Raw genomic sequence first — 27,853 nt, forward strand, 5'->3', positions numbered from 1 at the left:
AAGAAGCAGTCCCAGTGATGACAAGACTGTTCTCAAGAGTAAGAGGTGCAGGATCAGACCCTTGAACAGGTATGCGAGATTCCAGAAGTGGGTCCCAAATCTCTCCCCCCGGCCCCCATCCCATAGCTATTTTGGTCATCCCATAGCAAAGGTCTTGATGTGGGTATTCTGTTACTTCTAATGGAACCTCTGCTCTACAAGCTAAACATGCTGTAATTATGAAGTATTTCTCTTGGCGAGTAGAAACACAAGTGGCAAGTCAGCAGACGCATTAGCCGCAATCCATGATGTTATTTAGCTACTTTAAACAAAGCCAGATTCTGATCTTAGTTACCATGGTATAAAGCTACCGGTGTAAGTCCTGAGTAACTGAGACCAGAATCTATCCCACAACGATGTGCACCAGCAATATATTTGAAAGTTTAAGATGCTGAACAACATAAAAGCCACATATCGTTCTGTCTCCAACACAAATAGACTGACATTTTCTTCAGCAATTTTATTTTGGCACTAGAGAGATATACAGACCATTCCCTGTGTATGGTGAAAACAGTTACAGCTAGATAATAAAAATCAAAAAGATTTCTGATGAGGCAGTTACCCTGATCACAGGCAGATATCGTTTCCATGTTTAATCTCTGTAAAGCACTATAAAAGTAAAGAAGCAATCGAGCTGGAAAAAGAGTGACACACACTAGCCAACACTCAATAAGATGCTCTCCCCACATCATATGCAAAACACTTCAGTGCTGCTTTCCTGAACTGACAGGCTGCTCCCATGCCTCTGATACAGTTGCACCTTTGCCAGGCTGCAGAAGAGCAAAATTAACAAGACTCCACTCAGTTTCATGCTGCAAACTCAGGATGCTTGGGAAGCAACTGGCAAGCTCTCACCATTCAAGAAGGGAGAAATGCATCTGGCTGGAAAAGTTTTTAATTACTTTTGAACACTTGGAAGCCAGAAATTTCCAAGAAGTCCTCAAGGCACTTTTGGTATGGAAGCTCTCCTCTGACAGCCAATAATAAATAAGGCAACGAGATGCCTGCAGCTGGCCTATACCAGCTAACTCGGGCTCACAGGACTCAGGTTGTGGGGCTGTTTTACTACTGCGTAAAGATTCTAGGCCTGGGCTGGAATTTCCGATCTGAGACCCCACTACCTGGCAGGGTTTAAGAGCCCAAGCTCCAAGCCAATCCCAGCAGTCTACAGAGCACTGAAGCAGGCCTGAAGCATGAGCCATTGGGCCCATGTCTGCTAGCATGGGCCAGCCTGTAGGCATCCAGTTACCATGTAGTAAATGTAGCCTGAGAGTTTATGTGAGGAGAGAATCAGACCCTTGACAATGATCCTGACTTATAATGACCAGGAAAGCTATTTTAAACCATTTGTTTTCAAATACTACCCTAACTCACAAGCTAAATTAAAAGGTAGGGAAAACTTGAAGTAAGTCTTAGGAAACGTTTCCTTAAAGGAAGATGCAAGAGCCTGTGCAAGCCTCCCAAGGGAAAGCGGGGGAAGTTCAGATGTTTGGAGCTGTTACAGCTCGACAGACAACACTCGGGACACTGCATCGATTCATCCTGCATGGACAGGAACACGAATCAGAATACTAGATAATCTAACGAGTCTTTTTAATTTCTAGCTTTTATGAGGAACGGCTCAACTGGGCATCTGAAACCGTCGAACACCTACAAACAAAACACCTTTTGCCTGAGAATAAACCAGAAAAATCTTTGGAGGAAGTTATGAGAGAGTGGAAACCAAATCTGAATGCAATGCATCCCACTCATCTTACAGGATGTTTCTTTGACAAGGGAAATCTGTAATCTAACAGGAAAAGGGACTCCCTGAAAGCTGGTTAATATTACAGTGCTGGTTACAATTTAAAACGGTGGCTTGACACTTTCCTTCTGGATCCTACAACCAGCTTTAGATTTTCAACAGTCTTTGCAGATCAGCCTTAAAAGTAGCTAACCACCCTTACTTAAAAGAGTGCAGTAACAGAACACAATATTACAACAGCAAACATTACTCAGAAACCATGTGTGTCATTGTAAGTACTGGGAAAGACAGAGGCAGCAGGGAAAGGAGCCAAAACCACTGCACTGGATATTATGGAGGGTCCAAGTTAAAATTTAAATACTATTAATTCATAGCTTATGTCTTTCCTTCTACATCACTGGAAGATTTTAGAAACAAACACAAAACCATATGCTCATAGAAAACTGTCTATTTTGTGGGTCTTTTGAGGGGAGAGGGATAGCTCAGTGGTTTGAGCACTGGCCTCCTAAACCCAGGGTTGTGAACTCAAACCTTGAGAGGGCTGTTTAGGGATCTGGGAAAAATAGACTGAAAAAAAAAAAAACTGTCTGGGATGGTGCTTGGTCCTGCCAAGATGGCAGGGGATTGGACTCAATGACCTCCCAAGGTCCCTTCCAGTCCTATGAGATGTATGCATTAAGATCACTACCTAATAAATAAATTGGTCACTTTAAGGTGCTACAGGACTGCTTTCTGATCTACACTGTCAAATGTCTTCTGAAAATCGATGCAGCAAGTGTATATGTTCTTGTTCTTTTGTCGAGCTTTTTCGCTGTCAGTCTTAGGGAAGTGCTACGGACTGATTATGAACATTGATAAAACAAAAACAATAGTATTTGGAGACAAGGAAATAGGAAAGAAGATCAGTGTGGATGGTATAGAACTAGAAAATGTAGAGAAGTTCACATATCTGGTGAGCAACATAATGTATGATCTAGACTGTAAGAAGGAAATAGTGATTGGAATAGTGAAAGCAAGAGCAAGTTTGAAGGTGATGGATAAGATCTGGAAAAGCAAAGCAATTAGCTTAAGAACAAACCTGAGCGTCTTGAAAATGTGTATTCAGCAGCATGTTGTATGGATGTGAGACATGGGTGATAATGAAAGATTCGAAGAGAAGAATATTGGTGTTCGAAAGTTGTTGTTATAGAAAGATTCTGAGAAGGGTGGATGCAGAAGGTCACCAATGAGGACTTATATAGGATACAGCCGAAAGAGAACCTGCTGCAGAAGGTTATAAAACAGAAGCTACAACTATTTGAGCATTTTTGCAGAGTGAATGATGAACGAAAAATCAAGACCCTGGTATTCGGCATAATGGATGGTTCAAATAGGAGAGGGAGGCCCCACAGAGAATGGACAGATGATATAGTACATTCTGCAGACTAGCTCCGCACCAAACTAAGCCACTCTGCACTGGCCAGGGAAAGATGGAAGGAAATAGTGAGAGCCATCAGACACCAACTGGCGGTGAGCCCATGGTTATTGATGATGATGATGAGGACTGCTTGTTTGTGAAGCTACAGACTAACACAGCTGCCTCTCTGTATGTATTTAAATGAGCTCTGAACAAACAGAGCAACAGACACCAAAGAAAAACACAAGGAGAGATAAACCACCAAATGCCACTTGCTTACACAATTACTTTTGACTCCATCTCCTCTCTGTCAGGCTTATCTGTTTCCCTGGAGACTTTCAGTGCAGGGGATATTCCCAAGACAGGATTGTCATAGGTTCATGGACATTTGTATGAGATACAGAATTATAAAAAGATCCATTCAAACCTCTGGGACTGCCTGACGAATTAATCTGGCAGAAGATACTGATGGTCCTGTTTCTCCTGCTGTGACTACAAAGGGTATTGCCAACCCATGGCAGATGTGTTCTGTGGACACACCTGTATTGCCAACCCATGGCAGCTGTGTTCTGCGGACACACCTTCACTATTAAATGGACTAAGGCCACTAAGCTGCTTCACCTCATTTAATGACAACTCAGCAATGCAATCTGCAATCACAGCAAGGCATAGCAAATCCAATCGCCCTGGGCCAAGGAAAGGAGGCTTTCCTGGGTAAGAGAACCATCCACTCTCACAGAATTTAAACCTGGGCATATCCAGACCGTGCATTACTACCATAACCTTCCAGACATGAAAACGATACAGTGCTATCTTCCTAAATCTACAGGCTGCTCCTGTGCCTCCGCTCCCACCCACAGCTTTACCAGACTGCAAAAGGGCAAAACTGGCATGAGGCTCAAAGGCTACTCAGAACATGGAGGACACATGTTAGTTTCACACTGCTGGAACTTGCTGGCAAAAACAGGAGCAATAAATAGCATTAATACTATTCCCCAAGGAGGGTGACTTATCAGCTTGTGGGTACATTTTTCAAGCCTTGCCTGTTAGCATTGGCTGGATTCAGACGCAAAGGGGCCTGAAAGAACAAAGCTTCATGTTCCACTATGAATAGCCTGAGCCACCAGCATCTCAACTGACCCCCGGACAATGTTTTTTCCTATTTTATCGTTCCTTTTCCACCGTCAGATGACTGATCATCCTAAAGTTTGATCTCGGGCAGTGAAGAAATGCCATTCTGTGTTAACAGCTTCCAAGGCACGGAAGTGTCCAAAGCCCCTCACATCACAGCTAGAATACCATGCCTCCTACCAGGAGGAAATTACAGACTTCTTTTCAACACAAGATAACAGAATGCAGGGGAAGGACAGACTGGTGACACCTATAAGGTAACTCTTCAGAGACAGGCAGAGCACTCAGGCTTTCAACCCCCAAGGGCAGCTTCTGCTGGCTCAATGTCCAGGCTCCACAAACCCCAATAAAGAATATGTATTAAATTATCTACCTGCCCAGTGCACCTCAGCTGTTCTTCTCTCTAGACCCATATCCTTCATTCTTCATAGACATCCTATGATTGTGTTTCAATCCCTGTAAATTATTTAGATCAGCTATGAGGAACCAGAGACAGAAAAGGTGTACCAACGCCTCCCTGGGGACAAGAGATGGATGGCTCCCAGAGTTAAGCTGTCAAACATTTCATTCACACCAGCTAGAAGAATCCTAGAAAACTTGGCTTCTACATCTTTCTTTGGGAGACTGTTTCACAGTAATAGCTTAACCATTAGCATGTCCCTTCCGTTGTTTCACTTACATTTTGCTTATTTTATTTTCATGCCATTATTCCTGTTGCTGTATGCCATTCAGCATCACTACATTAGCCAAACAGCTGGGGCAATTTTTCAATAGCAACTAGGAATTTGGGATCCTATCTTGCAGATACCTTATGGGGAAGCGGGCTGGTTTTCAGGCAAAAGGTTCTCAGCATTTTCCAAAAACCAGCCACCGCAAATTAGGGGCATTCCAAACCATCAGTAACTTTTATGTCTCTGCTTTTTACGTAAAACTTTGGCACTAACTGCCTCCCTTCTGCTCCCACCCTGAATCCTGAGCAGGCGAGGCCTTCAGCACATGAGTACCTATGGGCCTCAGACCACCTACTGCTTTTTGACCAGCATTACAGAACCAAAACAAACTGGACTTCACAAGCCCTCATCCTGAGACACTGAGAGGCAGGATTTTGGACTGGAGGGAACTGAAACACCCAGGTAGCAGTGAAGATGAGGAGACATAAAATAAAAGCCCACCTGTAGCACCATGCCTAAACAGGCTGCTTTCGTAAACCTAGTGCATGCTGCATCTCACTCCAGTAACTGAGATGCACCATAAATGGAACTTTTAGAGCTTCCACACTGCATAGTAGTACACCTTCTTGTGTTCCCTTTTTGAGACTAGAGCAGACAGTTACCAATGCTTCCTTCCATCATGCACAGCTTCAAGCAGATGTCGAAATGTTACTATCAATAGAATTACTAGTTCCTTCTGAGATCTACTGAATTTATGCAATTTTGGTCTAAGACTAACACTCAAAAGAGCATCCCTGTTCAGGAATATACTTAAGACACATGCTTAAGTTTAAGCATTTGATTAAACCCCACTGAAATTAATGGGACTTAAATTTATGCTCGGACTTAAGCGCGTGCTTAAGTAACTATAGCAAAAAACAAAATGGCCTCACTGTAAACAATTCGATAACAAGACATTAAGTATCTTATCTTAATTATAAATACACCAGTAGTTGGCTAATAATTCCTACTGGTAGTTAAGCACTAAAAACTGAGGTGCAAGACATTTTAAGGTGACAGATGGCTGTCTGGACAGCTGCAACGGGCCTATAGATCAACAAGGTTTTAAGGCCCATTAGCTGCCAGAGAACGTTGCACTCAGCGAGTTATCAGCTGGTGTACAAGATGAGCATGGCAAACAGAGTATTAAGACCAGGGATATGTTTAACAACTGAACTCTGCATTTTCACTAGGAGCTAATGCTGGGTGAGAAGTGAAGAATGTTTCCTTGTTTCCCCAAAGGTTTACTTTGATGGAAATTGTCTAAGAGGCTTAAAACAAAGGAAAGACTGACATAAGGGAGAGATGCAAAGGATATAAAAGTGGAAAACATGGGGTGGCGAAGCCAAGTCAACATCACTGGGGTACTACTAGATCCTGCCCAGAAATCAAAAGCTTTGTTTGCCATGGGGAGGTGCCAAATTCCTGCCATCAGTGTAAATGCACCTCTGCATCCCCTAGTGTAGAAAAGGTAAGCCAGTTCTCGTATAGCTTCAGCCTGCTTAGGACAGGTATGCAGTACGCTGGGCTGCTGTGGCCTGGAAGGGTACACTTATATGGTTGCTTATATATACAGTTGCTTAGGGGCTCAGAACTTCTGAACTATGGAAATTCTCATCCATAGTAGGAACAAAGACAAAGTGCAACATCATGGAGTGAAAACATCATTGTTCATGAGCTAGAGTGGTTTTCCGCATCTCACCAAATGAAACAGCTGATGTCCCTACGTCTCTGGCTACCATAAGAGAGGACTGGATGAGAGAATATGAGTTATTCTCTGTTCCATTCATTTCAAATTCCTCTGAAGCATCTGGCACTGGTCAGCACTGGAAGACAGGATGCTGGGCTAGATGGACAACTAGTCTGACTCAGCGTGGCCATTCCTATGTGTTGTTCTGCTTCACAGAATGACTAAATAGGGTGCTGCGTGTTTATTGTGCCTCAGTGTGTACCACTGAGAATATCAACGGAGTTCATGAATAAAATGATGTTTTTTCTAATGACCAGTCCCACAGTCTCCTCCTGGGAACTGAGATTCAAGCACTGAACTTTTCTGCTTAAGCACCACTGAAAACCTACTCTCAGCTGAGTGAATTACAGGCAGAGGCCACTAATGTATCTGTAATACTCAAATGAGTATTTCCCAGTGGTGCTGATTCAGAAGCCACAGAGAATGTATTGACTTTCAAGATCAGAGACGTACCGTTGGCAGTTAAAGAGAAAACACACTGGGGGTGGGGGGAGAAGAAATGGAGGAGAGGCAAATTGAGCAAATTTGATCTTGAAATCCAACAACAGGCAGCTCCTGAGCTGGTGTAACTTCGCATGAGCCCACTGAAATTAATGGATCAACACCATATTACTCCAGCTAAGATCTCATTCTACACCCTAACATGCTGCTTCAAAGTGCCTGTGTTCCAGGGACCAACTTCTCTTTACGCAGGTGACAAATAATTTCCGAAGGATACGACAATGGTTAGGCAAAGAGCACTGTCCTCGTAAAGAGAACAAGCCCATGTTGCTGTGGATGGACGGAGAGCAACCTCTCCTAGTGAAAGGTGCTGCAATCTGATCATGGTTTAATCACGTGTGACTAGTTTGAACCCAGACTATGGAATTAGACCTAAGGACAAAGGGCATTCAGAGCCTCTCTCAGGGTGTGCTCACTTATTGCCCACCAGAAAATTACGTGGGGGGGCAAGCACGTGGCCAGCTGTGTCACGAAGCTATTGCTCAAGATGTGGAAGGCAGCCAAGCACTAACAGAATGACTGGAGCTCTGCAATTTAGTATCGCTGAGTCCAGAGGCTGCTGCCATCACTACTGCCCTGTGAGGTAAAAGTGAGTGAAGAAACTCTGGGGCAGGGGTTCTCAGCTTGGGGCTGCAAACAGATGGTTGCATGCACCCTGCTCTTGCCATCTTGCAAAATGGGAAGGGGGATCCAGCTGCTGGCCAAGAAGGGGGTTCTGGGGATGGAAGGATTCCCAGCATGGAAAAAGCCAGGAACTGAGGGAGTTGTGTCATTTTCTCAAGAACGGGCAGGCTTCAGGCTCCCAGTTGGAAGCCAGGGGAGTCTGGGGTGATGAGGCCTCTTTTGGGTTTGCAATCATACAATCCTAGAATACTAGGGATGAAAGAGACTGTCACCGAGTCCAACCCTCACCCAAAGCAGGACCAAACCTAACTAAATCATCCCAGAAAGGGATTTGTCAAGACAGAACTTAAAAACCTCCAGGGATGGAGGTTCTACCACCCCTCTAGGTAACGCAGTCCAGCGCTTCAACACCCTCCTGGTGAAAGTTTTCCTAATATCCAACCTAGACCTCCCACACTGTAACTTGAGACCATTGCTCCTTGTTCTGCCATCTGTCACTACTGAGGACAGCTTCTCTCCATCCTCTTTGGAACCCCACTTCAGGAAGTTGAAGGCTGCTATCAAATCGCCCCTCACTCTTCTCTTCTGTAAATTAAATAAGCCCAAATCCCTCAGCCTCTCCTGATAGGTCACATGATCCAGTCCCCTAATTAAAGCTTCCCAACGCTCATGATGGACACAGCATTATGGGTGCTTGTGCATCCCAACCTAACCAAGAACTCCCGAGACAGGATAACCTAATGCTTGAAGGGTTTGAGTAGCTGTAGCTTTTGGACAATTTACCTTCTTTCCTCCGGCACCAGAATGATTTTACCCATAGGCCAAGAAAAGGTAACAGGATGAAAAATGTCAGGGCATAGACCCATGACAGCACAGCCCTTTTGATAGACAGGATTGGCCACCAAGGGTTGTGACCTTGTCAGATCTCATCAGGTGCTGCGGGAAGCTGCCTTGTTGATTGGTAAGGCAGTACTTTTCCCTCGCCTTTGGGAGGAACCCATCATATAATCATAGAATATTAGAACTGGAAGGAACCTCAAGAGGTCATCAAGTCCAGGTCCCTGTCCTCACGACAGGACCAGACACCACAGGTGTTTAATCTGCTCTTAAATACCTCCAATGATGGAGATTCCACAAGCTCTCTAGGTAATTTATTCCAGTGTTTAACTACCCTGACCATTAGGAAGTTTTTCCTAATGTCTACTATAAACCTCCCTTGCTGCACTTGAAGCCCATGGCTCCTTGCCCTATCCTCAGAGGCCAATGAGAACAATTTTTCTCCCTCCTCCTTGCAACCCTCCCTTAGGGACTAAAAACTGCTATCATGTCCCCTTCTCAGTCCCAGTTCTTTCAATCTTCCCTCACAGGTGCTGCGGGAGGGGAAGCCTTTCAGAGGAGATGTAAAGCAAAGGGCCTCTTTACGCACATGATTGTTACAGAGCCCATGGGATCTTCAGAAAAAATGTGTAGCATGGTTAGAAGTCCTATGACCAAATTCTCTTTGACTAATAGCCTTCCACTCAACTAAAATCCTCTTGGCAGTTGTCAGCTGGAAACAATACTCTTCCCCTCCAAATGCTGTTTATCATCACGATACACTGTTAAACAGCAGACACACTCCACCCCAAAGATGGTTGCATTTCAAATGCTGCAAGAAGTGACTTCTTTTATCAAGTGTATAAAAGCATGCAAAATACTCTGGGCGGCTTTGGGAGGAAAGGAGCCCTGTATAGATAGAAGGTGTTGTCTTAATAGGTCAATTTTGTCCAAGTAAAGATGGAGACTGCATTAGCCTTAGTTCACCTCAATAAGGGAGCATCTTGTATGGTAAAGAGTCTTCTTTGAGACCAAATGTAAAGAAGCAAATGAATAGGTGCCTTCTACAAGCATGTGTCACAGAGAGTTTGATGGGGAGGGTCCTTTGATGGGTCTCCTTCTCTATCCGTTGGTCCGTAACCCTCCTAGGGATAAATGCTACCTTCCCAGAAAGGGCACAACTAGAGAAAAGGGGAATTCATCAGGAGATAATGTGACCTGGAGCAGCCAAGCAGCTCAGTTCTAGGAGCCTCAATCTTGCTGTGCACCGAGGTCCTATCGACAAACCAGGAGTGGCACTGAAGGAGTGATACACCAGACACGGGGCAGACAGAAGAAGAATGGCCTTATCATCTCTCTCTGTGGCAGCAGAGGTGGAGAAGCAGGAGGAGAAGAAAACACATCACTGAAAAGGTAACAGAAGATAAAGGGACTGAAGTAAGAAGGACAAATCTACATGTGCTCATAATGCTGTGTCCATCATGAGCTTTCAAAAGAGGCAGGGAGGTCTCTGCTGTTGACCTGACATGATCTTACTAGGAGGCTTAACATGATTATATTTCTATTGTAGATGCTGGTCAACCTCTGGTTCTCTGCACACACAACAGCAAATATTGCCATCAACAATAACTGAAATTTATATCTAAGAGAAGTAAAAAAAAAACACTGCTTGAAAATTTAGGAGTCCCCTATAAAATATGCTGTAATGAACTCTGCAGAAAGCATTTATTGGCTGCTTTGCAAAAGAACAGCCAGCTTATAAAGCTTTAACTTTCTGAATCATGACATCTACTGTTATTAAATAATATTGGATGAGCCCATCCATAACTTCCTACAATTGTGAAAATTGAAAAATGATGAATAGATACTTAAGATCCATATTGCTGCACAAACATTAATATTTAAAAATTGATAAAAACAGAAACAAATGAACCACAATGAAAACATATATGTCAAAACTGCAAAAAAAAAAAAAAATAATATAAACTTTGCCAAGCTCCCTTAAGAGGGACAAGTTTACCACTACTTTCCTTCCTCATTTTCACTTCCCACTCCCACAGCCCTCAACAGCTGATGCAAAACCTGCAGCACAGTAGGTTTCCAATGAAACCTTGCCTCTTGAGCTCTCTTGACCAGATATACTTCATACAGAGCCAACACTGGCCTGCCTGCAACTTTATGTAACCAAGAGCAATGCCTCTGAGTTGGGGGACAGGGCCTCTCTCTGATCCAGCCAAACCCTCAATAAGAAATGTCACCCTTCACCAGGTAATTTTAGCCCGTCAGATAAGAATCTCTATCAGGCTCAAACATATGGCTAGCTGCAGAGCATGCAGCAAACAAGACAGGTAATTTATTTGCTTACACTAAGGGCACCTGAGGACCAAGAAAAGCTGATTCAATGAAATAAAAAGCTCTAAATGACACTCCATTCTTATCTGCAGCTCTGTTATTGTCCCATATTGGTGGAAATACAAGCTTGTTTCACTGGCTAAACAAAATCCCCTGTCCTGTAGTAGTACTAAGAGCATAAAGTTACCAAACACACAATAACTGTATGAACAATTAAAATATGGAGCCTTAGTGGTGTTATACAGATTCTTGCTCAACAAAGCAAATACTTAAAACTTGTATAGTTCTCTTCCCTTAAAGCGCTGTAAAAATAGGAAGGTAATTACTATTTTCATTTTCAAAGGGGGCAAAGAGAGGAGAAATGACAAGGTCATACAGCAAGCCAGTAGCAGAGCCAGGAACAGTTTGACAGATTCCTGAGATCAGAACCATAATTTAAAATTAAAGTATTTACAGCACCAATGATGCATAGGATACTTAAACATTTTCAGCACCAATAATTTCAGTGTATTGTGCTTATATGCATAAACACATGCTGCCCTTTCAACAAGGCTACTTACACAGTAAGGTGCTACTCAATATACAGCCACAGCATCTCAGGCACAGGAGCCCCACAAGCAGATTCATAAGCACTTAAAGTTCTTATTCTCTGTCTTTTAAAAAGACACGCCTATAATTTAAAACGTCCAAATGTTTTTCTTTAAACATGGGAAAGTTCATTCCCAGCCAAGGAGGTGGCGGGCCAAGTTTCATGCCGAAACTGAGGTTTACAGCTGAGTCATAAACCTTTGAAACTGGGTTTACAAGGAACTGGATCAACTGCGGGGTTTGGAAATGGGATGCGGAGCCTTTCATCTCTCTGATTCAAACCCAGCCCAGGAGAGGAGTAACCATGGTTGTTTTTAAACTATGGGCTGTCTATTCACTGATGTATGTGAAATGAGTTTGCAGTTTCCATCAATGTCTTGGTGGACAGTTATCTCCACATTACAAGATTAATCACCATAATCAGTGTTCTCATTCCTCGAATTTACCCTAAGCATGGTCCCTTCAGGTCACAGGTGGGATGTAATAGCAGGGTGGAATCAGACATTGTTCTGTGAAGTAAGACAGAACTGCACGGCTGCCATTCTAGCACTTTTCCCCATTTCTAAACTGTTCCAAAAATGTAAAATATACTAGGGGGCATACAGTAGAGGTGCAAATACAATTTTCATTGTAGCATAATGAACAGTGACAAGTGAGAGGGATGACAGAACACATGACATACCTTCTCAGCTGACATATGGCATCTCACTTCTAACCTTTCTGCCTCTCCTTCCCTGGGCTTCTCATCATTCATGTGCGCTCTGCAATGTGTTTTAGAAGGAACCCTAGCACTTTTCACACTTACACAAACATCACTGAAGACTCTTCTGGTGCGACCTGCAGTCAGTGCAAAGCTGCTCTCCTGCTTCCAAGTCATGGAAGCCCATTTCAGAATGACTGACAATGGACATACAACTGTGAGAGACACAGAGGAAGAGAGAGAGCATACGGTCATGCAGTGGAAGGGAAGAAACACTATGGTGACTTCCGAGAACGAGAGAGACCTTATCTGGGAATATTCTGAAGACATTCATTCCTTGGGTAAAAAAGGAAAACACATCAAGCATAAGCAGTGTGAGAAAATGATGCAGGGCCTAGACACAAGAATGAAACTTCATAAGGAAAACTGCTTATTGGGAGAAAATGATGTGGATGAAGATGTGGCTATGGCTGAGTGGATCAACTGGTTAGGAACTTACATAATTCACTTTGCTATTTCTTCAAGACTCTATCTATGCCTTTCAGTGTAAGTGTGATTTGACAAGTCAATTCCCAAGCTTTTACCTGGGCTGGATGTTGCTAGGAAAAAAAAAAAAAAAAAGGGTTAGCATAGCTAATCCTTTTGTCTTGTTTAATTAGTTAACTAGGTTTAGAATCTCTCACTCAAGTATACAACATAGAAGTTTACAGTTGCCAGTTCCCACTGAAAGTCATTTTCTTATTTTATATAACATAACACATCCTTATTTTGGAACATCCGGGCCACAGACCATAATTTTGATGCCATAAGCTATTCCCTATTTTACTTCAGAATACCTCAGCTTTTCCAAGGGAACCTCATTCTATACCTGTTTTCTCAAAAAAAAAAAAAAAAAAAAATGCCAGTGAGTTCAATGGGGCCTACTCCAAAATTAAGTGGACTCTAATAACAATCAATCTTAGCTTTTTTTGACAACTTGATTTAAATCAGTCAATCTACCCTGACCGCTACAGTCACTGCTGGCCTTAGGAATTTCCAGATATACCTTGTACAGAGGGACACATCCAACCTAAAGCACAGCAACTGGAAAAAGGAGTGCAACAGAGACTGTAGGAAGATGGGGAAACCACTTCACAAGTCTTTACACACACACTTCATCATTTACTCTTGGGTGCCTCAGTTTTGTTTTTTTTCACCTGAAGATCCTCATTGTCATGTGTTATCCTCATCTCTGAAGACAGGAGACCTCTTAAGGTCATAACTAGCAAGTCCTCTACCTGCAGTGTCTTGGCTGAAGTGCTTCTTTTCCCCCAGTGGGTTCCATATCTCCTAAGGTGAGAGAGACATTCCAATCTCTTCCTCATTTTGATCACTCTCAACAGCATCAACAATTCCATTTGGTACTGCCAAGCACCCAAGTCCATCTCTTCTTCATATGTGATTATCCTCAGGATTCAGAATTAAAATCCATCTGACTTCCAAAAGCCCATTTGTTTGTGCCTTAAGAGTCCAGAAGAGCATCACAGCCAGCGATGACACAAGCCAATTCAAACATGCACCAACTTCGCCTTCATGGTCAGTGACATCCTGCGCCAAAGAAACAATTTTAGGGTTTAATTTGGACATATGGCCCATATTTTGCCTCTCATATCATCATTAGTAATAAATACAGTTAATAAGAGTAGTAGCTCCTTTGTACAGCACTTCTCATTGGTAGTTCTCAAACCAATCTCACAATCCTTAATATATTTGTCCTCACAACACCCAGGAAGTAGGGCAGCGCTATTACTCTCATATTATGTGGGGACCCATGGCATGGGGAGATTCAGCCCTGGTCTACACTACAAAGTTAGGCCAACATAAAGCAGCTTTATTGTTGTCCTAAATGTGTCAGGGTACATCTACTTACCGAAGATCGACGTGGTGGTGGTCGACCTTCCAGGGTTCGATTTAGTGCACCTAGTGAGGCCCAGCTAAATTGAACCATCACGGCTCCACCATCGACCTCCTGCTGTGGGACAAATCGATTTCCCATACATCGACTCCAGCTACGCAATTCACGAGCTGGAGTTGTGTACCTTAAATCCATTTTTTTGCCGTAGTGTAGACCTGGCGTAAGTGTGAACACAACAGCCTTGCTCCCACCAATGTAAGAGCCCTGTTACATTGTCTTCACTCCACCCCCACAAGAGGTGTAGGGCTTATGTCCACGTAGTCAGAGCTGTGCAGTGCCAATGCAGATAGTGTGTTACATATTTAGACTGTTTGGTGTCTTGAGCTCTGTTGGGTCTCTGCTCCAAGCTCGGTTACCGCCCAGGCTCCTGCCATGGCCTGTTGGAAGCCCTACTGTTCCCTGGGGTCCACCTCTCCATTCAGAGCCCAGCTGCCCCTCACCCGCACTGCTGTCAGTTCCCCACCTAGAGCACAGCAATCTTAACTGGGCATACTATCAAGCTGCCCAAGAATGTAAGGAAGTCTATGGCAGAAAGGGAACTGAATCCAAATTTCCCAAGCCCTAGAGTGACGCCCTAAACCCCTGAGAGTATCTCTCGTTTCTACTGTAATTTAACCCGGGCTGATACTCAGGGGTCTCCTCACAGAGCCCCAGACACTGAGCTGCAGCCCAAGCCCAAATATAGGCACCACAACTTAACAGCTCCTTAGCTCAAGCCTGCAGGCATGGGGCAGCCGTGGGTGTTCAACTGAAGTACAGACATTGTCATCATCCAACCATACATCTTAAAATATCTTATACCCAAGCAAGTATGAGAGCTGAATTGCCTCTATGGAAGCAACTGAAGGAAAATCTTGTTCATAAAGCCAGCAGACACGATAGCTCAGCGGTTCAAGCCCTGGCCTTGTAAACCCAGGGTCATGCGCTCAGCCCTTGAGGGGGCCTTTCAAGGGTCTCGGGCAGGTCAGATGAGGGAGAAAAAAAAAGCACATCTGTTGGGCATGGTGATAGGTCGTGCAGGGGACTGGACTCGATGGCCTCTCAAAATCCATTCCACCTCTATGAGATACGTATGTAAAGTAACTAAATGCCTCCCTACTCGACATTCTGGCTTCCTGAGTTACGGATATATGTAAAACTCAGGGAGCCAGAATGTTGAGCAGGGAGGCATTTAGTTACTACATATGATTCTGGTACCCTGCAAAGAACCTAGCTTTCTATATAGGGGGACTGTATCTCCCTGTCCAAATACAGGGCAGGGAGATATGGAGGGAGGGGTGACTCCTCACGGCTCCTGCAAGTCCTGGGGATCTGGGAAGAAGTCCGCAGCCGCTGGCCCTCCCCAAGCCGCGGCAGCCCCCAGAGCTTCTGGGAGCACTGAGGAAGCAGCAGGGACGGGGCCACCACAGCGCTTCTGCTCGGCTTCCCTGAGCCCTGAGGAAGGGGAAAGCAGGCTAACCTGCAGGCTCCCTGCTCTCCAGCCAGCAGCTGCACAGCTGCTGGCAGAAAATAGGGGGCAATTAGTCCCTTTTCTAAAAGAAGTAGGGAAGCTTTTTTTGGCGTCCTAAACAGGACGGATGGTCACCTTATTTATATACAAACTGTATCCCAAAAGGTTTTTTTGAACAGTGCCCTATATGTGGTTTATATTTCAGCCAGTAGTGATGTAAATATAGTGGGTTGAATGCTGTGCTGATTTACACCCTGATAGCCCCTGGTCAGGGCAGACACGGGCCTCACTGTTGGCAGAAGTTTGGTCCATTACTGAGACAGGAACAACTGCAATGTTTGAGTCTGGATTTGAATCCAAATTTTGCAAAGGTGGGAGGTGTTCACACCTGAAGTGCCTCCTTGGACCTGTCTCCTGAGCCTGTTAGGTACAGTGGACTTCTGCTCCCAATTACACCAATGAGAGCAAATGGTTCTCAGATCCTCCAGGAGTTGCTTGTGCACTGTAGCTTGTTGGATCAAGCCCACAGCAACTGAACACCTTCGTCATACAGCCCATGACAGAGAAACCGGGAGGTACGGATGAGTGAGCCACAGTTTGTTCACAGACGATGTTTTAAAGGGCTGGAGAGGCACAAAAAGGCTGCTCCAGATGGCACAAGCTGCAGAGAAGATGGCACCCTCATAAGAAATGGACAGAGAGGAAGCCCCTGTCAAATAACAAAAGAGAACAGGAGCAAATCCTTGCACATGGCAGAAACAAGCAGAGAAATGCTGAGCTTGGTGGCAGCCAGCAAAGGCATCAGATGGTGGGCACAAAGTGATGTGTTTGTCTTTGCGTCCAAGCAAGTGGAAGGCAGCGCACAAAGGGGTCTCGACTTTACCTCTCTCTCTCTCCACTACATTGCCAGCTCAAGGTGCACTGGTCCTTGATCTTCAACCAACCTCACCCTCTGACTGCGCTTGAAGTCCTATTGAACTCAAGCTAGAGAATTGAGAGTGGGAGTTGGGGAAGGGCACCAATTGAGTCACACCTCATTCAAGCACTCTGGGAAAGACTACCCCTTAGGGGACCTCAAGCTGGGCAATGGGAACCCCTGACACAATCCTCTGCACGAGAGAGCGAGCAAGAATATCAATCCAGTGACATCAGCACAATATAAACCAACCCAAGAAAGAGAAAGCCTGAAGCTCTCTCGCTCTGGCTTTTGTGACACCAACAGCTGCTGGATTTTGCACAATGGGAGCACCCATGCTAAGCCATTCACCTCTCGAGGGTAACATGTCAGCGAGGACTCCCAAGCTGGAGTGCAATGTGTGCAGCGCGTCCTGTTGCCACACTGGCCCTGGTTTGGGGTTAACTCTCCACACCCTGTCTCTGTGCACCACGACAGCACAGACTTGCTTTTTTTAAACAGCAGCATCTTGGCTCTGGGACATATGGGAGGGTCAGAGCTCTTCTACCCCATCAAGCTGATAAAATTTCACAGCACCATCGGAGGAAGGAGGATCCCCTTACGCTAGCTGCAGACGGGAGACAAACAGAGCTGCCAGGAGAGCACAGTTTTGGGAAGAAGGGGCTTTCAAAGTCCAGACGGGTCCTTTCGAAAGGCCCCCATTTATACAGGCAGTGTGCGTTTTGAAAGCAGCACTTTCAACTCACGTGTAGCTACCATTATACTAATGAGGTACTGCATATTCATGGCAGTGCCTCATTAGCATCTGCCGAAATCCCTCATCATCATGCCCCTTCTGAAAAGAGGGGGCTAGCACAGATGTGGCCTAATAAATAATGTATCACCTCCTAATAATTTTTTTACTTTAAGTGTCACCATACTCCTTTTTTTTTCTTTTTCCTGAAACAGACTAACACGGCTCCCCCTCTGAAGTTTATCAAAAAAAGCAATGAAGGTGCTTTGGCATGATTTGTTTTTGACAAATCCGTGCGGGCTATTTCTTATTATCCTATTCTCCTTCAGGTATTTACAGTCCGATTAATAATTTGTTCCAGTATCCTTCCAGGTATCCAAGTTAGGTTGATTGGTTTGTAATTGCCCTGATAGCAAAAAAAAAAAAGAGAGTACAATATTTGCCCTTCTCCAGGAATTACCCAGAGCAATTGCTACTGGTTTCAAAATGGCTTCAGTCAGTTCCCTAAGTATGAATTTCACCAGCCCTGACGATCAGCATACATTTAACTTAAAAAAGTTGCTTTTAACATGTCCTTCCCCTATTTTGGCTTGAGGTGAATTGGATTTGGAGAGCGGCTGCTTGTGCTTGTCCACCGTCAGCACTGATCCTCACAGTCATCAGCAGTCCTCGAGCCACGGAAATGCGAACAGAGCGCTAACGCTGGGAGGACAGATGGCTCAGTGGTTTGAGCATTAGCCTGCCAAACCCAGGGTTGTGACCTTAACCTTTAAAAAAAGCCATTTAGGGATCTGGGGCAAATAAACAACCAAAAAAACAAACAAACAAACAAACAGTGGGTGGGTGCTTGGCCCTGACAAGAGGGCAGGGGACTGGAACTCACTGACCTCCCGTGGTCCCTTCCAGTTCTGTGTGATGTGTATGTTGCTCTTCTGTGCTGCCTCACACACAGAGGCACAGGAGCATGAACTAGGAATGTCGGGGGAGGGGTACATTTCCAGCCTACTATCCAGGGCCCCAGCTGCTTCCAGCAGACGTCTCCTCACCACTAGTGGCAAGGGGAGAAATGGAGCAAGACATCCCCATCGCTTTGCTCTTCCAGCTGCTGCAACTTGCTCCTTCCCCCTCCCCTGAATCTGTGCAGCCAGGAGACCATGTCAACTTCTTGTTTTCTGTGGGAGGGGGATAGTCGGGGTTCTTTTTTAGGGCTTCCCCTTTAAATGCCTTTCTAATAACTTTGGATTTATGCAGGTTTATGTTACCCATCCAGAACCCCAAAAGGTGCAAACAACCTGTATAAAACAGAAATTCTCCCTGCCCTGTAAGTTCCAAACACAGCAAGCCACCCTGTAATCCTGCTGGCACTGACCGACAAATCTCTTTGAAGCTTTATAGCATTACCTTGCTGCCTGCAAGTAGGGAGACGCCAGTTAGAGCATTCTCATGGTGTAGCATTGCACAACACCAGTTAAAATGAGTCTCCACTGCCACAGTCACTGTTGCTCAATTCCACTCTTCCAAGATGCCCACTGGTATTATTAATTTTTCAGGACTGCGTCTGGTTTTAAATGTTTGTGTTTTCAGCATTTTGGTGTCACGCATCAGAGAACTGACGACCAATGTTTCCTCCAACCTTTTCCATCTAGGGGTGGACTCTTTTCCCATCCACGTGCAGAATAATTTTTTGTGCCTCGAGGCATGTGTGAATGCGCACCACCAGTAGAAACAAAAACCTAGCTGTGGGCGTTCCACTAACCAGCAGCATTTGAATCTCTGCTGAGTGGCTGCACATGCGCACAGTTTACAGGGAACACTGGTCATACCTGCACAGGGGCGGTATGGCTGAATGGCCAACCCACCAGACAAAATTGGATCTGGCTTCTGTTCCTGGCTCTGCCACAGGCTGGCTGCTGGCCTTCCATAAATCACTTAATTCACTCTGTGCCTCGGTTCTCCATTTGTGAAAAAGAGACTACTGCTCTACTTCATGGGGAGGGGAAAACGGATGATAAAATCAATTCATGATTGTGAGGTACTCGGGCACTCTCTTAAGGACAGCTAAAGAAGTACTTAAAGGGAGAGCAGATAGCACAGCAGATTCTCCATCACTTGAAACCTTTAAATCAGGGCTGGATGTCTTTCTAACACAGCCAGGCTAGGCTAAAAGCAGGAATGAGTGGGTGAAATTCCGTGACCTGTGGGATACAGGAGGTCAGACTAGCAGATTCCAGTAATACCTTCTGGTCATAAAATCTCGAGCTACTGGGAATGGCTTGCCCCCAGCACCACTCTCCACTCCACTAGTATACATCAGTGGAAACTGCCCAAATGTCGAAAGAGTAACGCTGCTATTGAGTGTGATCAGAACCATTCAGTGTGTTTGGCACTGCAGCTGTTGAAAGAAAAAAAGCACACACACACACACTCCAGCTGATCTACACTCTCTTCAGAGATAGTTTTGTGTAACACTAATAGTGGTGTTTTGAAGTCACTCTGCTTTAATCATCCCAAGCCTCTTGGGATTACAGAATCGTTTTGCTGACACTGAGCATCAGAAAACAGTTCTAATATATTTCAGTAAGGAAGATTACTTCTGACTATGCCAGGTCCTAATGGCTTAGAAAAGGGGTGGAGTTGGGGGGGAGGGTAGAAGTAAGAGGGCTAATTAACTTGTATCAGAAATGGCCTGATGCCAAAAAAACCCAAAAAACTCTCACCCCAACAGCAGCAGCAAACTAATATTGACCCAAGTGAAACAATCACAACTGATGCTGTAAAACCTGATCTTACAACCAATCCTCAGGATTTAAATGGGGCAGGAGCTCACATGGGCAATGATTCGTGATTTTTTGGGAGGTGGGGAGGGTCCTCCAAGTAGCTGTAAGTGGTCAGGAGCAGGGTTCCCTCTATTTTTATCATCCATGAGTGGAATAAATTTTGTCATGTACATCCAGGCATGTGCAGATGTGCGCCACCAATAGAAACATGCTGCCAGCGGTGAGCTCCCTGAGCATCAGTTGGACGGCACCTGAATATCCCCTGGTCAGTCACCCAAGCACTCAAGTTACAGGAAACACTGGTCAAGAGACAGATACTTCCATGATATTAATGGAGGAGGTGCAGGGTCTGGGATGGAGGTTGGGTGCAGAAGGGAGCTTGGGGTAGGGGATTAGGGGTGCGCAATATGGGAGGCAGTTTGGGTGAAGGAGCGGGTTGTGACCTGGGGCAGTGGAGGGGGCGTGCCAGGAAAGGATTCTGACCGGGGTGGGGTGGGGTTTAGGAGGGGATGCAGGATCTAGGAGGGGTATGTGACCTGGGGCAGGGGTACAGGAGGGGATGCAGGGGTTTGGGTGGAGATCTGTTGCAGGGGATTGGGGGACAGCATCTGGGAGGGGTGGTGACCTGGGGCAGGTGTGCAGGATGGAGCGCAGGGAATTGCAGTGCAAGGCCTGGAAGTGGGTAGGGATGTAGGTGAGGGGGAATGAGGGCTTGGGGTGGGAGGGGCTGGGGTGCCAGAGACCAGCTCTCGCTGGGAGGTGTCTTCTGGCCAGCAGCCCAGTAGGTTCCGCAGCCAGGCTCTATGCCTTCCATGCCCCCACAGGCAGCGCAGAGCAGCCGGCAGGGGCCATGTGCTGCTTTGAATGTTATGAGCCTGGGAGAGGAAGGAGGAGTACTTTGCTTGCTGCCTGCCCTGCAAACATGCAGCTCTCATTAGCCAGAAACCAGCCAATAGGAACAGGGAGCAGAGGCAACACACAAAGCCTCTCTCCTCCCTTCCTCTGGGTTGGAGAGTTCACAGAAACACATGGCTATCACAGCTTGCTTCTCTGAGCAGCATGTGGGGCAGGGCAGGCAGGAAGCTTAGCTAAGGCTCCCACTGTACTGTGGGCTGGATCTGGCCCATAGGCAGTATTTTGCCTGGCCCTGGTCTAGTCACTGACTTAAGCAGAGAGGATAAACACCAATATTTTAGAGTCCTAGGTCAACATGGAAACAAAAATGAAAGGTTACAAAGCTATATTATGTAAATTTAATATATATACCCATACATGATACTGGATATTATATGCAGATATTTATTTTCTCCTCACTAAGAAATACCAGTTCTCTTTTGGATTTTCTCCAGAATAGATGCCAACCCACTAACAGCGCAGGTGGACCTGGATTATTCTACTTTACGTGTACCAGTGTTACTACTACTGAGTGTGTCTCAATATTTTACACATTTCTAAAAGTCCCTGATCGTGGACTCATGTGAATACATCCAAATCAGCTTTCCTTTAAAGAACAAAAATAAGTTTCTAATGATAAAGGGCTCAGAAATCTGAATTGAGTACATATTAACGGTTCAAAGGCTGGAAAATACATAAACAAAAATATAAGAAAAAAAATCTCATTTTCTGGGGGGACCCAACTAATGATTTTTTCAGATTTGGCAACGTTACTGTGCCTACTACCACTTTGCTGGCAGAGGCAGCCTGAAAGCAATTAAGGCTCTTCATGTCTGGTCAGTTGCACTCAGACCCCACTGAGACCAGCTGGCCCCAGTAGGGATTGCTCATCAGATTTGCTCACTCAGATGTAGAAACAGAAAAATCAGAACAGTGGAGGCGAAGCTGGATGGCCCCTCCCACAAACCAGCAGTAAAGTAAAACTCCAAGTTGCACATATAGATTTTTCACTTGTAATCATTTGCCTTACGTGTGGGGAATCTTACACAGGGTCATTCTGCAATGCATCCACAGCCAGCTCTCACTGATACTGCCATTTTAGCCAGTAGCAAACCCTCTGCAGCAGTGGTGGACAAACTTCATGTGGGCCCATGTGACCCTCAAGACAAGTTGCTTACTATTGCCAGATTCTGATGTTTTTTTAACCCTACCCATATTACTAAACAGACACACATAAAACAAGGGCACATGAAGTAAGGTGTGTGCTGGTCGCACACAATGTTCATTGTAAGAGCCAGGCGCTCCCTCTGCATCCAATAAAAGTGCTGCTACTGCTCAGTTGTCACATGTCGCAAATTCTAGGTAGTCAGATGCAGTTTGCAAAATTGCCCGATCCCATCTTTGTTACAAAAACCCTGCGGCCCACTGAGATGGAGGACCACTCATGCGGCCTGCTCAGCAGCCAAAGCTGCCCATCGCCGCGCTGCACAGTTCTACTAGCACAGAGCACATTGCACCGGTACATCTTACTCCAGTCTGACACAAGAGAAGGTCTTAGCTCTGCTAAGGGGAAGATTGCTCCACTGAGCGGAGAGAACAGCAGCCAGGACATTATGCTTTAGGCACATTTAATGGCAGCATAAAGCTGTACAAAGTGGATTAGGCTTAGGCAGGGCCGGGCCACTGGTGGATCAAGTATCGGAGCGGTAGCCATGTTAGTCTGGATCTGTAACAGCAACGAAGGGTCCTGTGGCACCTTACAGACTAACAGAAAAGTTTTGAGCATGAGCTTTCGTGAGCACAGACTCACTTCATCAGATGCTGGTCTTGGAAATCAGATTTTCAAGACCAGCATCTGATGAAGTGAGTCTGTGCTCACAAAAGCTCATGCTCAAAACTTTTCTGTTAGTCTATAAGGTGCCACAGGACCCTTCGTTGCTTGTGGATCAAGGGTTCTCAAGTAGATATGATAAAAGCAGCAAGAGTCATCTTACAAGCCAGTCACTTGCATCCACCTCATCATCACTGGCTCTTAGAACAGACTGTAAAAATCCACAGTCAACTGCTAACAATTAGCAAAACAGGGTGTTTGCCTTTCACCTTCCTGCTCCCTCGCTGTTCACCCAGTGACTGACTACAGCATCCCTATCAGTCTCTCTCTCTTGCAGGCAGCTTCTCTCCCAAGCAACCTTTGAGCCTAGAACTTGTCAGGAGCCCACTAAATAGGAGGGTTCTCATGGGTACCAGCCAAGTGAACCCTAGGCAACAAGAATGAGTGCCTTACACTCAGAGGTGGACAAGCCAAGGTCATCTTCCCCTCCCACAGAATACTAAGCTGCTCTTTGCATTAGGTGGCTCTTATGCCGACAATTCTGGAGTGAGCAGTTCTAATGGCTTATCAGACTCCTGGTGCAGAAGGGAAGCACTGAGCTGCACCTGTTGCCATGCAGTGCAACAAATGGTATCGTTTTCTCATGACAGCCTCCTCTTCCTCTCCTACCACTTACATACAGTCAGTGCACTGCAGGGAAAACAATTATAACAGACTTTTAAAAATGAGAAGGAACAACACTTAGGCCGTGTCTACACTACCTGGAAGAGCGACCCGCTCAGGGTTGATCTTCTGGGGTTTGATTTCATGAGCCTGGCAGGGACACACGAAATCAACCTATCAGGGGTCAGCAGTCAATCCCTTTACTCCTCACCGTTGCAAGGTGTAAGGGAGGTCAACAGGAGAAACTCTCCTGTCGACCTTCCTTAGTGAGGACGGCCAGGTAAGTCAACTGCAGATAAGTGGATTGTAGCTATGCAATTGCCGTGGCTAGAATTGCTTATTTGCAATCGACTTACCTGCCCAGCATAGACTGAGCCTTAGCACCCTTACCTATAGTTTTCACATAGCCCAGCTCTTGCATCCCCTTCTGCTCTCCCTCTCAATTCTTCCATGATAAATGTCCCATTCCAAGTTTATTCCCAGGACTTCCCCCCACCCACCCACCATGATCCAGGCCACTGCCCCTTAGCTTGCATTCAAGAGGGCAGCCTCAGGAAGACACCAGCCTGGTAAAGAGATATTACCAACTGACACAGCTGTGGTGTAAAAGCCTACATGAGCAGTGCTGCTAATGAGAGTTGAGACTGGGGTCTGAGGGGATGGTGAGGAACTTGATGCACATGTTGTGAATTGGAACTGAGAGAGAGCTTGTGGTGAAAGGTATCACATTCAAGAAGTCAGGCAAGCAAACTAATTCAGAGAGCTCAGAGGCAGACGGGACCATTGGATGAGTTTTGATACCTGCACAACACAGACCACGGAATTTCAGCCAGTTACTCCTGTGTTAAATCCAATCCTTTGTTTGACTAAAGGACATCTTCCAAGAAATCACTGAAGACTAGCAATGAAGACAACAAGAGAGCAGAATTTAACACCTCCCTTGCAGCTTGTTTCCCAGGTTAATCACAGGGTTGTTGCAGCTTGTTTCCCAGGTCACAGGGTTTTTTTTTGTTTGTTTTTAAAAAAAGTGCCTTATTCAAATTTTCCTAACTTGTAATCACTGCCTCCAGTTATGCAACTGACAGACATTTGTGATGCCTTAAATGGTGAGTGCCTCAATTCTGAATGAGGCTACATTGACAGGAAATGCCCTTGAGCATCCGTAACTCCTTTCTGTGAGGGAATTTCCCCTTGTCTTTTCTTTTTAAATAAAAACTAGTGACACGCATTTAAGTGGAATTAGCACATAATGTCTGTGATAATTCCACTTAAAACATGTGGCACTTGTTTTCATTTATTTTATTTAGTTGATGTCTGAGGTGACCAAATGTGAGGCGTGTCATGACACCACTCCCCTCACCCAGACTTGGGATGTCTGAAGAAGTTACAAGGGTGCATGAGGGGCAGGGGAGGGGGAATGGAGAGGGGAAATGGCTATTGGATTAGATGGGAATATGGATAAAACACTTCTCAATGCCATCCGCAAACTCTTCATCTCATCTCTCCCAGTTTTTCAAAAACCTCCCACTCCCATGCTCAGCTGCTCTTGTACTGTATATCCCCACGTCCTTTTCCCCAGCTTCATTGCCCAGGCATCTGCCTCCCTGGATCTCTTACTAATAATAATTATCTGTATTATTAAATATTCTCCTCCACAAACACACTGCAAGAGTTATTCACAACTGGCCACCCGTGAGGAGGGCTTTAACTACTAAGCACTGAGAAACCTGCTCTAAGAGAACTGCTGCTCAAGGTCACATAAGATGATTGCAGTAGAGCTGGGACTTGAACCCAGCTATCCCAAATGCTCTGCCAGAGCCTGCCCATGCTTTCAGCGCCCTCTTCCAATGCGCAGCCCCGACCCCACTTGTAAAGGTTTGCACACTGAAGTGTTTATAAAGCCGCGATGATTTTTGTGATTTTGTGATCTTTTTTTTTTTATTCCATTTGCTTGAATCATCTTTGGGGCCATGGTCCGAGTGCTGCTGCTGGTTGAGGGAAGGTAGGGTATGTTTCAGTTTATGTAACAATGGAAAGATGAAGCCTGGGCAATATGGAATCTGCAAATACGCACATGCAGGAGCCAGCTATAAATAGGGAAATATCAGGGTAAAGGCCTGGAACTGAAGGTTCGAATGACTAATGTGTGTGTTTTTCCTGCGTTAGTACTTTCCCGCAGTTATCGCTGTACAAATAAGCCCCCTCACACTAATTATCCTGATGTCAGTTTCCTGGGAACTGGAATCTAAGTAGTGCCCTGCTTTTATTACAGCGTATTAGAAAATGGACCCCTCCCACTTCTAAAATGAACAAAGGTCACAGATGTTGTTACCACCCTTCAATTTCTTTCCTCGCTCTAGATCTAATACTATCGATGTCGCCATCCTTGTAAGTTAGGGAAACATTGAGGGGTTTGGTCAACATGTGACTGCAGCCATTCAACTTACCACTATGTCTAAAATATAAAACATCATTTTCTTAACAATAGCACTGAGGGATACAACCAAGATCACGGTCCTCTAGTGCTTGGTGCTGTACATATACAGAGCAGGAGACAGCTCCTATCCCCAGTGGACAAAGGTACAGAAAGGAAACAGCAGTGAAACCATCTGCTTCAACTCACACAGCCAGTCAGTGGCAGAGCTGGGAACAGAGCCAAGGTAGTCCATGTACCAGCCTAGTGGCCTATCCACAGTGTCTATCAGAACAGGGATGCATACATTTACTTCTATGCACGAGCTACATTAAAGAGCCATCTGCATAATGCCTGGGATTTTTTACCTGATATTTATATAGCCATGGATGTGTACTGTAAACAGTGCTTCCTGTTAAGCTGAGCACTTGGGTGGCTACCCAGAAGAGATCTGTGTGCCACCCAGAGTGGTCACACACAGTGGGCAGCATTTTCCTACTGGTGGTGCACATCCACACATGCCTTGGTGAACATAAAATTTATTTCTCCCATGCAAATAAAAAATTAGAGGGAACACTGACTTTAACCCACTTAAACATATTAGAATAAAGATAACAAAAAGAAACACCCATTGCTTACTTTAAATCCAGAGCAAGAGGTTACCTAGATATCCTTTCAGGTAATAGCCAAGCTGTCAGTTGGCTTGGACAACTCTCTCTCCTTTGTTAGGCAAAATTAGCTCCTACCTTCATTGGTCTTTCAACCTTTGTTTTTGATCTCCTGTGTTATCGTTCTTTTTCCACTTGAAGGTTTAAGCAGCCCTTAGATCCTCACTAGAAGCAACTCAATGCACAACAAGAAAACCTCCATTTCAATGCAAACAGCCTAAATACAGGTCAACAAACCAGCCAGTGACTCAGACACTGGGGCATGAAATCCCCATCCAGAAGCATCAGTCTCACTCACTGGCTCTGATGTACATGCATGCACTTGCTGAAAGTCCTCACACATCAGAATGAACTGGCACGGGGTGGGGGGGTGGGGTGCAGTGAAGACACTTTTCTGTGATCAAGTCACTTATCATACAGCTGCCAACATCAGATCAGATTTGGGGAGTGGCTGGTGACACAAAGAGCCAGGTTGACACAGGAGCATTCCAAAACAAAGGCACCTTTAAAAACAATAATAGAGCTTGAGGCTATGACCTTTAATTAATTCTGCGCTTCTGCAGGCAATAGCCCTGAGATTCCTGACAAGAGAATGGCGCTTTGAATCCGCACACATGTGCGCCATATTATGAGCCAGAATCAAAGCCATTTGGCCAGTGCCAAAGCAGTATGCTGTTCCGTTAATAGCCCAGGATCAAAGAACAGCACAGGTTTGGCATTTCCACATCCTCTCCCTGGGGAAATACTACATCTCAAAGGTACTCTGCTCCGATGGAGGAGGTACCGCAAATGACAACTCCTCTTGAGACAGGAACTCCCTGTATGCTGGTTAATAAACACCTGGATGCCTTAAGCCAGGGGTGTGCAAAGTGGGGTGTGTGAAATTTCATCGGGGGCGGGGGGTGCAGCATGATCGGCTGCCAGGTCTCGGGTTCATCCATTTCATTAAAAATGTTGCAACAAGTTAGTGTTTTTATGTCTGTGTATTCACCTTTACATGGCGATTAATAGAGTTTTTACATTCTACAAACTTATTTTCTTACAGGGGCCAAAAGGATTTTTTGCACGTGAACAGAACTGAACTTTCCATCATTTGGATTATGTTAGATGGGTTGAGGGGGCCCTACTAATTGCAGGGGCAAAAAGTGGAGACTGACACAAAAAAAGTTTGCTCACCCTTGCAGCTACAAAGGGGTCAGTCTC

General features: G+C 45.2%; 1 long non-coding RNA gene across 12 annotated transcripts in view; it reads right to left on the reverse strand.

Moving 5' to 3' along the window:
- LOC142009119 (uncharacterized) overlaps positions 1-27,853 on the reverse strand; it is a 267,936-nt gene that overhangs the window by 43,925 nt on the left and 196,158 nt on the right. For all 12 annotated transcript variants that reach the window (XR_012644350.1, XR_012644339.1, XR_012644342.1 and 9 more), the window contains one exon: positions 13,629-13,938. This is a non-coding gene — a long non-coding RNA (uncharacterized LOC142009119). The remainder of the gene's footprint in view (positions 1-13,628; positions 13,939-27,853) is intronic.

The sequence above is a fragment of the Carettochelys insculpta genome, chromosome 2 (genome assembly GCF_033958435.1).
Source record: "Carettochelys insculpta isolate YL-2023 chromosome 2, ASM3395843v1, whole genome shotgun sequence".
Taxonomy (NCBI): Eukaryota; Metazoa; Chordata; order Testudines; family Carettochelyidae; genus Carettochelys; species Carettochelys insculpta.